This window comes from Ambystoma mexicanum, chromosome 4p, assembly GCF_040938575.1.
Source record: "Ambystoma mexicanum isolate Mex_15411 chromosome 4p, UKY_AmexF1_1, whole genome shotgun sequence".
In the NCBI taxonomy this organism is placed as follows: Eukaryota; Metazoa; Chordata; class Amphibia; order Caudata; family Ambystomatidae; genus Ambystoma; species Ambystoma mexicanum.
Window position 1 is genome coordinate 1,113,552,921 of NC_090927.1, and position 12,510 is coordinate 1,113,565,430.

Sequence of the window (12,510 nt, forward strand, 5' to 3'; positions counted from 1 at the left end):
CGCTTCACCCTCTCTCTCAGTCTCTCCAATACTGCATATGACATGTCATCGTGCTCACATTTCCCTTTCCCATATACCAACATATCATCTTGATGCGCTACAGTTCCTGGCAAATGCTTCAGCAAATGAGTCATCATCCTTTGTAAAACTGCAGCCGCAGAAGCCAATCCGAAAGGCACCCTGCGGTAACGAAACATTCTGATCGTGGTAATGAATGATGTTATGTTCTTGCAATCCTCTGTGAGTACAACTTGGGGAATTGCTGCAGATAACGTTAGAAACACATCAGCACCTGTAGACAATTCAGTAAATCAGAAATGATGGGTAGAGGGTATCTGTCCACCAAAATGTTCTTATTTACATCTCTTACATCCACACATATTCTGAGCTTCCCATTCTTTTTTTGTTGGAACTACTATTGTTCTGACCCATTCTTTTGACTCTAACTTCTGTATAACTGCTTCCCTCTCAGGTCTGTCGAGCTCTTCTTCTACTTTTTCTCTCGATGCAAATGACTCCTGGCTTCAAAATCATTTTGTGAGCATTCCCGGTTTAACCGTCCTAATTCCGGAGAGAACATTTCTGCAAACAACTGTTGTACTCCTCTCTCCCCAATCTGCATACTCAAAACCGGTTCCTTCATACACAGGTCTAAACTTATTCTCAGCTCAGCTTGGTCACGCCACCCTAAAACATCTGCTCCTTTCCTTTCCACATAGATTTTAGCTTCTAAAATTGTGTTTTTATCTTGAACTACAGAATTGAATCACCCTAAAATCTTGATCCTAGTGCCTTCAAACCCACCTGGATCCTTCAAATCTGACACATGTAGCTTTGTTTGCAATCCCAATTCTTGAAGTTCTCTCCACTTCCTTGCCATTATGATCATGTACAGGGAACAATTGTTCACCATCATCCTCATTCTCCAATTCTCAAACACAACTTCACAACTTGGCCACTCCCAATCTCCATGATTCTGCATGACCATCACCCTCTAACTTTCTTCACTTTTATCATCCTCTTGTGCCACATTTATTCTTCTTTTGTTCCTGCATACCACCTCAAGGCCCCTTCATGTTGCATATCGAGCATTTCGGGCACAAAAAGAGACATTGGGCCTCATTACGAGGTCGGCGGTAACCCGCCGGTACCACTGGCCAGTTGCCGCCGACCTGAAACACTGAATCCACCTCCTCACTTCACGGTGCCATCGGGACATTACAAGTCCTGGCGGGGCGGTAAGTCAGGAGACAGATTCGGTAACTTCCGATTCCCATGGAGTCTGCTCCATTGGAGTGGGGTGACGGAAGCACCGGCATTGTTGCTAACAGTGGCAGTGCTTCTGTGACGACTCTGTATACCGGGGCTGATGCGCTCGGCAGGGTCAGACTTGCCAGGCGCTATGCCCCCTGCAGGCAGACTCATAGTGTGGCGGTCCGGAAATAACGGTGCCAGTAAACTTACCGGCACCCTTGTTTCCAGACTGCCACACTCGGTATGAGACCCTTCTCTAGAATTTGCATAATGCCCGATCCTCCCACATCTGAAACACCTGTTCTTTTCTATATTACCTTTCGAAGTGCTTCTCCCTTTCCACATTCTTCTTGGTTCTTTGTCACTTTCTCTGTTTTTCAATCTCTTGTCTTCCCTGTCCTTCATCAATGCATGTTCTGCCTTCTTCTTCCCCACATTTACTGGCCTGGCTCCTCCACAAAATTGCCTCATTTTTCTTTGTCTTTATCTCCATTGAGCACCTCTAGTTATGTTACATTTTCTTTGCAATCACAATTGTCTCAACTAAGGTGGGATCCACACACATCCACATTCTCTCCTGTAATCCAGAATCATTAGTGTGTATAATTATTTGATCTCTTATCATTTCTGTCACTGTGATCCCAGCAACAAACCTGCAAGATAAGGACAAAGTATCCAACGCTGAGACATATTCCAAAATTTCATTTTTTCTCCTTGCTTCTGGACCCTTGAAAATAACTTAAATCTGTTTATTGTATGTTAATCTCTGGGGCATAATACAGATCCAAATGGCTTATTGCTCTCTTATGATCTAAATCCCCTGCTTCATTTGCAGTGAATAGTGGCAATTGTCTATATTTACGCTGGCCTTCTGGGCCTAAAGCATGCAATACCAGTGACCTCTTTTTATCTGCGGATAAACCCCTTTTTGTTTCACAGTGTTTATATTATTGCGCCAATATTCCTTCCAATCCACTCAGGGAATAGAGGGTTGTCCAGGTATAGGCATGACATTTTCCAGAGGGTGAACTGTGATTCCCTGTATTCTTACTTCCACTGTTTGAAATCCTATTGAAACCTTTTTCCTTTTTTTCTTTTATTAAACCATACCGTTGCAGTGCCTCCTGGTGGGGTGTGTAACTATGTACACACTTGGCCTTTCTACTTCATTTCGCTTTCCCCTCAACTGCAAGTGTGCCTGTGGGACGTCAACAACATTGTTAGGTTCTTTCCTCTACAGTCCATTGCAGCGCGTATACACTTGCAATGTTTGCTCCCACTCGTTCCTTATGCACGCACCTTCACAACATCCACTGTCCAATTTACCTTGATATTTTGGTATGGGATGCCACCTTGGTGGCCGATTTCATACACTGTGGCCACTTGTTGCTGATTCCCCATTTACCTTCTCTTATCGGCTCGAACTTCATGCGTGGTTCTAGTCATGGCTTTATTAAACTCCAGTGGTGTACAACATGTTCTGTACCACATAACAATTCCTAAAAACACTACTCTAGGTTTCCTAGGTCACATAATAAGGAAATAATGATCTAAGGAGTTCCAATTCATGAAACACATGGAACGAGATTCAGAAAGGTGCTTGAATTTCTTCTGCCTGATGGACATATGAGCAATGGAACAACATGCTACACAAATACAACATCACAGTGTTTTATTGAGATGCACAATATAAGGTATTGGGTTGGATAACCAATTGTAGGTACCAGGCAAATATTCTAAAACAATTGGGAAATACTCAGTAAACTATTGTCAAGGATGGGATAATGCATAACAGTATTCTCCAGGTTTTACCTGCAGTTTAGGCTGAGGAGATAATTTTTAAATGAACAGACTTTACATACAGCCTCATTATGAGTTTGGCGGTAAGTGGTTAAATTGGTGGTAAGTCTGTTACTGCCAACTTTACCACTATGCCAAATTACGAGTTTGGGCATGGAGTGGAGGATTTGACTCCAAATCAAAGCCTAAAAATCGACCGAATCAGCAGAATTATTGAGATGAAAAATCTGCTGCAGTAATTCCTCCAAAAAAGCCCCATTGACTACAATGGAGTCAAATTAAACGTGGATTTACACTGCAGCACCACTTGTAATCCTGCATAGTCCTATACATTTCTGTCCCTCCGGGGATTCCCTATTCCAAAGTCCAAAGATGATGGCCAACTGAAAGTTCAACCTAAAAACAAGAGTGCTCCAATTTTGTCCAATAAATGTGTTCATAAATATATCCTTTCAAACTTCATCCCTATTCTAGAAAACAACCATACACCAGATGGTTTCCTGACCAGTCACCATCTGCGGTTAGTCATGGTTCTGTCTAGTGCAGGATTTCTGATCAGCGCAGATTCTTTAGGGCTCTTCACATCCTTATGTTCCTTTAACACCTCAATCTTCTTAGGTCCCTCTACAACCTCTGATTCTCTCAGGCTTTTCTGAGGTCTCCCCATGACCTAAGATTCTCTCTGACTTCTGTTAGATCTCTCCATGGCCTCTGGCTCTCTCAATCTTCTCTTAGGTCTCTTCATGACATTTGCTTCTCTCAGACTTCTCTTAGGTCTCTCACTAACCTGTGATTTTCTTTGACTTCTCTTAGACCTATCCACAACCTTCTATTCTTTCAGCTCAACACTCATTCAAAGAAGTGTCCCTCCTTCAGGCCTTCTGGTACCATATTTAGTAGGTCTGACCTGTCCCTAGGTCCTCTCTTCAACCCATCAATGTGGTATGACGTTTGGTCCACCGTTGCCAGAGTAACTGCTGCACAGAGGGTAATAAAAGCAGTTTCATGCTCTTTTGGTGTGTTACTGCATCACCTTAAAACAGTGATTTTAAAAGAATGCTGTTTCAACAAAATTTTAGAATTTTGGTTTGTTGTAATTTTGGCAGATAAAGAATGATTTGATACATTTTATTTTATTTATGCTACTGCAACTAAGGGTATTTGCCTGTGAAATATAAATTCCTCAAGGAGAATTATACTGATATATTTTTCCATTTTTGATTTAAGTTATGTTTATGGAGTTTTAGTGAGTAAAATCTATGGATTATGCCTTATCCCTTATGGTTTTAGTTAACAGAAGACATTGTGATAGAATGACAGGATGGTTATTTTTGGCAAGTAGGCGATATCTACATGACAACATATTAGATGTTTATTTGTGAGACTTTTTGGAGGCTGTTATGGCTGTTTTCTTTTTCTTGCTGTTTTGGTATATTTAATTTAAATACAAATTTTGTTGTGAAGGATATTAAAGTCCTGTATCGATTATCATTTACAGATTTTTCAGTGAAGAAGCATCTTCCGTCAAAAATGCATAGAATCGTTGCTACCCCCTTGTACAAGACTTTTTTTGACTTTTTAAAATCAAAGACTTTTTTGAGTAACATTGATTATGTGCTGAATTAGTTGGTTATTAGACAGTACCTTGCAGTGACACTGGACACAAGAATGTGCCAGTACCTCAGGTGGTTTCTGGGGTATTTCTTAAAAATGTTAGTTCTTTGTTGTACAATAAATGGACGCTGGCAGAATTGAATATTTTATTGAATGTTTATCTAAATATTTTAAAGGTAGTGATTTTGTTATAACATGTGCTTCCCTCTATTTCTTTTGGGCCTTATTATTACTTCCCGTTTGGCATTGGTTGGGTCTGAATTGAGGTTCATATACAAGCCTTTCAACATGGGCCAGCCAATCAGTGACTTTTTGTATTATCTAATTTGGCCAGACACGGCTATGCATTGTTCCGCACTGTTCAGTGTTCTCCTTACAAGCAGGGTTTGCAGTTTTACTGGATTCTGAGCGGTGTTCTGCCTTCTGTGCTTTCAAGGATTTTCCATTCTGTAGGTTAGGGAGCATTTCCAATTTCCTTCTTCTCTGCTGTTAGATTGTGACCATTTTGGGGCATGCTGGGACATGTAGTCTTGAGTTATCTTTTTTGGGAATTGCAAATCCGAATGGACTAAAGGAATACCTTTTCTCTGAGGGGAGGGCAAGCCCAGGGAATCCTGCTACACCAACCCTGTGTGCGGCATATCGGGTAGAGGCCAGACCAATCCAGTTCCATGTGACTCGACCCGCTCATAAAAAAGGATGGGTCGTTTGTTACACTCACTGCAGAATTCAAACTGGCTATATTCAAAGCAAATAAGTCCCTTGCATTGAACCAGCTAACAACGTCCATGTCTATGATATGTTGTTTATAACACGCCAAATACCCAGAGGTTTGTAAGCATGGAGCTGGGGATCGAACCTGTGGGGCTCCTTGTCGTCTTGCTTCCAAGGCGAGCCTGCTGGCCCTGAGATATCCGCCTGACACTGGATATCCTATCAGGATATAGCCACCCTTTCAGCAGGCTGAAGCATATTTGCCCCTTTACAACAGCGCTAACCCCGCCTACGGGAAGCTACAGCCTCTCGCGTGGCTGCTTTCACATCGATGTCTCCTGCACTCATCGCCTTCTTCGACTGCTACTTAAATCGTCCAAAATCTACTTGCCATCAGTCATTTTTAAGGGCAAAACAATCAACCCTGTTTAACCTCCCTTATTTTGGCTGAGCTGAACGTTTATAAATGCTTGCCGGCCATGGGGAGGTTTCAGTTTTGAATGTATTGAGCAGAGGTTGAGCAGAGGCTGTTGATGCTTGAAAATGGACACATGGAAAATACATTTTAGAGGAACATAGGATGCACTATCAGTGTAACGCATTGGGGGCTGATGCCGTTTAGGTAGAAAGCGGAGTATTGAAGGGGGAAAGGACCACACTGCTGAGAGAAGAAATTCATAAGAGGCACAGCTCTAAGGGGCCAAACTCATTTCCAGTGACCCACCTACACTCTGGAACGCTCTCCCTCTGCCCATCCGCTCTGCTTCCTCTCTGCATCTCTTCCACACTCGCCTTAAAGCCCTCATTCTTCCTTAATTTTGAAATTGATATCTTTAAATTTGGACTAATGAATTTGTGATTGCTGCCTGCATTTTTGTACCGTTTTGTTAAACTGTACAGCGATTTGGCAACAGCGCTTCATAAGTTCCAATAAATACAAATACACATGTCACAACTATGACCATACAACGTGTAGGGATGTGAGCAATCAAAAGAAAACCAGTGTTTAACATGGAGTCCTGAGCTTCTTCCAGCTCACAGCTTTCTTTAGCTGCTCCCTTGCCCAAGTAGAAAACAGTTCAACAAAGTAAAGTCTCAGCTAAAGTCTCAAAGTTCCCTTTCTTAGAGCTAGAAAGCAGTTAGTCTTTTCAGGTCTCGGTGTCTCCTTCCCCAAGTTAGGGCTTGGGGGGCCATTCTCCGAGTTCCAAGTCATATATTTCAAACAGCCTTGAAGTGAAATGTTCCTTGCCAGAATGCAGGGGTCCCTTCCCCGAGTTCCAAGTGCCACACTTGAAAAAGAAACACAAAATGACTTTGGGCCTCATTATGAGTGTGCCGGTCCGGTAATAACGGTGCCAGTAAACTACCGGCACAGTTGTTACCGGACCGGCACACTCTGAGTTCTGCGGCGGGTGCCGCCCCACCCGGCAGGTCTGAACTGGTGGGCGGAACGGCACCCACCCGCAGACTTTGACGGAAGCACCGGCACTGTTGCACACAGTGCTGGTGCTTCCGTCCTCCCCATTCCCATTAAGTCCTATCGGACTCGAATGGGAATGGGGAGTTACTTTTTCCGGCGCCTGGCTTCTGGGACCGCCGGGGCTGTAATGCCCCGGTAATTCCCCAAAGCCAGGTGCCGGAAAAAAACACGACTCCGGCGGTCCATTGAGTTATGGAGGTTAATTTGAGGTTTGTTAAGAGTGTACCGGTATCCTGTCAGTATTACCGGTGGCATACCGGCAAACTGTAATACTGTTTCCACCACTTGACCTGCCTGAATAACCGGCAGATTTACAAGTGGCGGAAACGCTGGTAAATCCCCATTCCATGGAAGGACTCTATGGGGGGATTTGCCAGTATTACCGGCACCAGTGTTAGAGGGCTGGTAACACCAGCATTTCTTTGCTGAGAGGGTGGCGGAACTACCTACAGCTCGGAGCTGGAGGTACACGCTCCACCCTACCAGCAAACTTATGGTTGGCTGGCCTAGGAAAGTGCTGGTATACATTATTACCAGCACTTTATTTCCAGACCTGCAACTTGTAATGAGGCCCATAATGAGTTTAAATTGAATGCTCAGTAATTTACATTTAGAGTTGCTGTGAAATGGAAGCTTTGCAATGCGTTATTTGGTGAAATGATTTCTTTCTGCAATTGCACCCATTTATGCTTTTAGTGATATATTATTTTTACCAATGATGAATAATGAGTAGTTTTGGCCCTCGCATACCTCCCACTTGACTCGCAAATCCCCAGCCATTGTGAGTTGGCCTGTCAGGGCTTCTCCTCTCTTTTTCTTGCCGCTATGTAGCTCGTAGTCCGAATTGGGCCTGGCTAGGGAGGACTACAGCTACATGCGGCGAGACGGGGGACGGGGGATAGGTATGACCCTGGCTGTGATGCCCATGAGGAAGGTGCAGTACAAAAGGAGTGCCCCACACAACACAATGAACCTGCTATGGCTTAGGTTGCATGGACACCTAGCAAGAAAGGTAGACCATCCCTGCATATACAGTAGAACTTACGCATTTACACGCAGCCGGTCCCACAGCACAGCGAGTAGAGCGATGGCTTTGACATCTGTGCAGAACCTGCTGACTCAGGTTCGAATCCCGGCAGTGCCAAACTCAGCCTTCCGAGGTCCATAAATGAGCACCACATACCGTGGCTATATAAATGTTAAATTAATATTATTATTATTAGATAGTGCAACAAAACACACACTCCTTACCTTACTCACTGACACTGTAACAAATCAAACTCACAGACGACAGATGAACACACTAATTACATCAAGTTTAGATAAACCTATGGTACCTTTAAGGTAGATAAACTAAAGGAGAACCTCTCAAGTCCATCAGGCAACCACTCACCAACTACATCGAGTACCATGCTTTGTCGGGTCTAGATATTGCCATCACAGAAGGTTCTGCTCTAAAATTAGCTGCACATTCCTTAGAAATTCTCTCATACATCCCAATAACTAACCACAGTTAAGAAATACACATCCCTACTACCACAAATATATCCAACCCCCCTCTTTCCAATTGTTCTTCACCCTCTTAGCTGGTTTGTTCTACTGTTTAATCCTCTCTCATATCAACCCTCCCTTATCCAAATTCTTCCTTTCCACAGACTACGGGAGTCAGAATACGGCAGCTTTTCAGATTAGGCTAGGCATTGTAAGACCACTAGGGTGGTGATGGCACAGTATAAATATTGATTAACTTAACATAACTCATTCTTACTCGAAGATAAGACACATTTGTTTTCCTTACATGTCCACATGCTGTTGTATTTACTGGTAGGGTGGCACCAATATTGGTGGGGATCCCCAGTTTTGTATATCCATTGTTTCCTGAAGAGGGCAATTCAGTTTTTTTGGTCTACACCAAATATAGTTTCAAGTCCCATTAAGAAATTTAGAGGAACTGTTTCAGGTGGTGCCTGCCTCATCTCCTGTAATTTGGTAAACACCCATTATCATAGTATTGTAATTAAAAAGATGAGATAAAAACTCATCAGACCAAAACCATGATGAGTATAGGTAGCTCATGACATTTTCGAGCAAAAGAATGTGGCCTTTTCCCACAGTGCTAAATGTAATTCTTCAGTCCCATGTATCAGACCACTAAGAAACATCCAATAATGCATATAACATGCAAAAGTGACATGCGCCTTGATCCCCTGGTATGTTTTTAGATTGTTTACATGCAGAACTCTTTATTCTGCTGTTGTGTGATAGATTTTCACAAGCAGCCGTCTTGATATCAGATTAATTTATGCCTACGTGTGCTCCTGGGTAGTGCGTCTTAACTCTGTAAGTTGGGGGAAAATTCACCTTCTCTCTTTGGCAAGCAGCATGAATCAGTAGATCTTTGTTGGAGACTGTGCACTGAACTGTGCATTTCAGAATGCACCTCATATCAGAGCACCCAGTCATTTACCTCTGTGAAAGACTAAGTTTGGACAGATTCAAACATTAAAAAAAAGAATTGACCTCTGTTTTCTGCAGCCAATTCACAGCAGAGGTAGGTCTCTGCACACAGAGTCACTGCCGACATGCGCACAGGGTTCAGAGTCACTTTGTACGACCAGCCGTGCAAGTGAGGTGAGTGAGCTGGATTGACCAAGAGAGTGTTGCGGAATAAAGGGAAAATAACCTAGAGGAGGATTCTCCTGCACAGTAGTATGTAATTGTTATCCAGTGCTGCTGGCTACTGACACCTGCCCACATACCTCCTCTGGCCCAGGCAAATCCTGATGGGCGTGCTAGAGCTGTCAAAAGGTTGAGTAAGACACAAAGAGGTGGACAATGGAATTTCAATTCCCAAGTCTAGTTCATTTTCACTAAATTGATTATACCAATCTCCAACAGTGTGTCCTTTCCTCTCTCCTCAGGTCAGTGAACCACCTACTTGCTGGCTTGCTGGATCTGTGCCCCATGACTGTCTAAGATCAGAGTCCCGGATGGGTGTCATGACCTGATTAGCTCACTTCCTTCAGACATTCGGCCTCTCGTACCAGGCCGCAGAACAGTTATAGCTTCTTTCTCAGTTCCTCTCCTGTTCTCCAACAGTCCTTGGCTTCTCCTCGCTGGTTCTGGACCTGACCAGATCCCTTTTATAGGGCCTTGAACCCTGTGTCACTCACAACCTCCCTGAACCTGGAATACGTTTCCTCACCCCTAGTAAGAACATCCCTACTCATACCTCCTCTCACTTTTAAGTGCTGCCTCAGACAGACCAGTTTTGTAAGGACCTCTCTATGCTGACCAGCTAGCTTCCCTCTCCCATTCTCCTTCTCTCCTCGGCTTCAGGGCATCTCCTTCTCCCCCGCTTGTTTCTCTTCCTCAAGCCTCCAATCACCCAGAGTTTCCTTCTACCTCCCTCCTTTGCATGCTCCGACAGAATCTCCTTTCCAACTTCTTCCCACTTGTCACCCACTCACCAGCTTCTCTTTACTCTCCAGCTCCTTCATCGCCAAACCACACCCTCAGACCGATCTACATGGCTTATATAGTTTTACCTCCCCACCTCCTGGGTCTGACTCTGGATGAAGATATGCACCTGTTTGAGCTTGGACTAGGCTGAACGTAATGGATTAACGCAGCCCAGGTCATGTGAGTTGGAATAGGGCTGCTCCTTATCTATTTTAGGACTTTCTGCAATTTTGGGTGGCATTTCCCTCCCTCTAGCCCTTTCTGATGCAGCCTCTGATGAGTGCCCTGTTACTCCAGCGTTTGAACTGGAAGTCAAGACTAAATTTGATAAGTCTGAGGAACTCTCTGTCCCATCTCTCGCGTATAAGCCAGGGAACATTTCTTCAGTAAGTTTGTTTCTTACTGTATTGTTTCTTTCTTTCTTTGGGAAGCCATGGGTTTGCAACACTGATTCCACAGAGCTCCCGCATTCGTCACGGGTGCTTCTGTTCATGGGAAATAACTTGCGTTGAACTGTGCCAAGCTCGTAACTTCATCAAACCCTTTACTACCTTAGCAGAGTGTCTGTAAATGACCTCTCTTAAACGTAAATATATTTCTATGCTGGTGGATTTGGGTCTGTCTATTGACTCCATTAGCACTCCTTAGGCCTCTCAAGTAGACCTACAGTAAATCGAGAGGGGTTATTCACTCTGTATGTCCCCTATTTTCGAGATAGGTGCGTATACCTCTTCTGGGCCTAGCAGCCTCTGGCTTGGGGCAGTACATCGCCCATTCTAAAACCCTCTTAATAGGCTCCAAAGTTGGACAGGTTCCTTCATCACAGAGTGCCAGAGACCTATTCAGTTACAAATGGAGCATACAAGGAAGGCACTGATAAAGTATCAAGGGTGGAACACTTGGTCATGCTTTCCTCCTGCACCCCGTCCTTATTAACACTGGTCATGTGGTGCAGGGTGCCATCCCACACCTCCACGATGATGAACGGCTCCACGCAGGGAGCCGATCACATCTCAACAGGAGGAGGCAAAGACATGCTCTCCACAGCTTGTAAAGAGGCCATCCCCATACTCGAGTTGGAGAATCACAAATAGCACCAATTCAAACTGCTGTGTCCGTCTATTCAATGCGGCGTGTATTCGATGCCCCCAGCATTGCATATACAGGCCTGCCCACTGCTCATGATATAGACAGCAGGAGAGGAGCGCATTGCCCATGGTTACCATGCATAGTTGCAAGGCTCTGAGGTGCAAGGTTATGCATAGCAATAGATGCCTGAAAACACAATATAATGGTCAATATTGTGGTTCACCGCTGACCGAGAGGAATCAGTCAGTAACGGAAAGACAATGGGCCTACATGTCACCATAGCCTAATTTCCCACTGCAGGTCCCCCAAAATCTGCATATGCGCCAGACATTTGTAGTTATATCTACACTTGCAATACCTGAGGATAATCAATGGGTTGCTTCCTTCTGTGAACAGTCAATTGCGGGCCAAACCTACCAAGGACCATGATAAACGCCACAGCTGGTGCAGAGCAAGTGACTAGTGCCACACAAAGCCCACCCTTCAGTAACCAGAAGCACTGACTCTGCCAAGAGAGTTCACACCACTTGCAGAGGACGTTGTATTAACCTTTGTTGCGAGGATAACATCACAGGAAGTGGAAATGAGATCATCCAGAAGGGAACCATTGAATAGCAAGGTCTGGCGGATGCGACTTCTTCGTCATTCTGAGAGATTTCGCATAGATGTCTAAGACTGTGCTCGTGATTGGAGCTCTTGGAGATCTGATGCCCTTATTGTCGGCAGTGTTATACGTAGGCTATTGAGGCAATACAAGATGATGGTTTCACATTCTACAGTGATATGTGTCATATATCCCCCATTGGCATGATATTGCAGTGTACTAGTTATGTTTGTGCATGGTGTTGATAGGAATAGATACATTTGCGGAGGGAATGCAGCGGATCTGGCACGCCCATCTGTGTTGGACTATCGGGTCCTTGTGGCACAACCTCTGTGTAAGCAATTATCAGATGTATCAAAATTGTAAATTGTAGATTGTGTGTTGCGACCACCATGTTGGCCTTCTGGGATGTTAGGGGTAGAACAACGCAGCAAAAGCACCTGATTGGCGTGGCACAGGAATTCATGCATACCGAATTCATGCAGGGTACACT

At 44.2% G+C, this 12,510-nt stretch overlaps 1 protein-coding gene across 1 annotated transcript in view; it reads left to right on the forward strand.

Moving 5' to 3' along the window:
* The window catches only part of FNDC1 (fibronectin type III domain containing 1), a 962,270-nt gene that overhangs the window by 324,353 nt on the left and 625,407 nt on the right, over positions 1-12,510 (forward strand). The window lies entirely within an intron of this gene.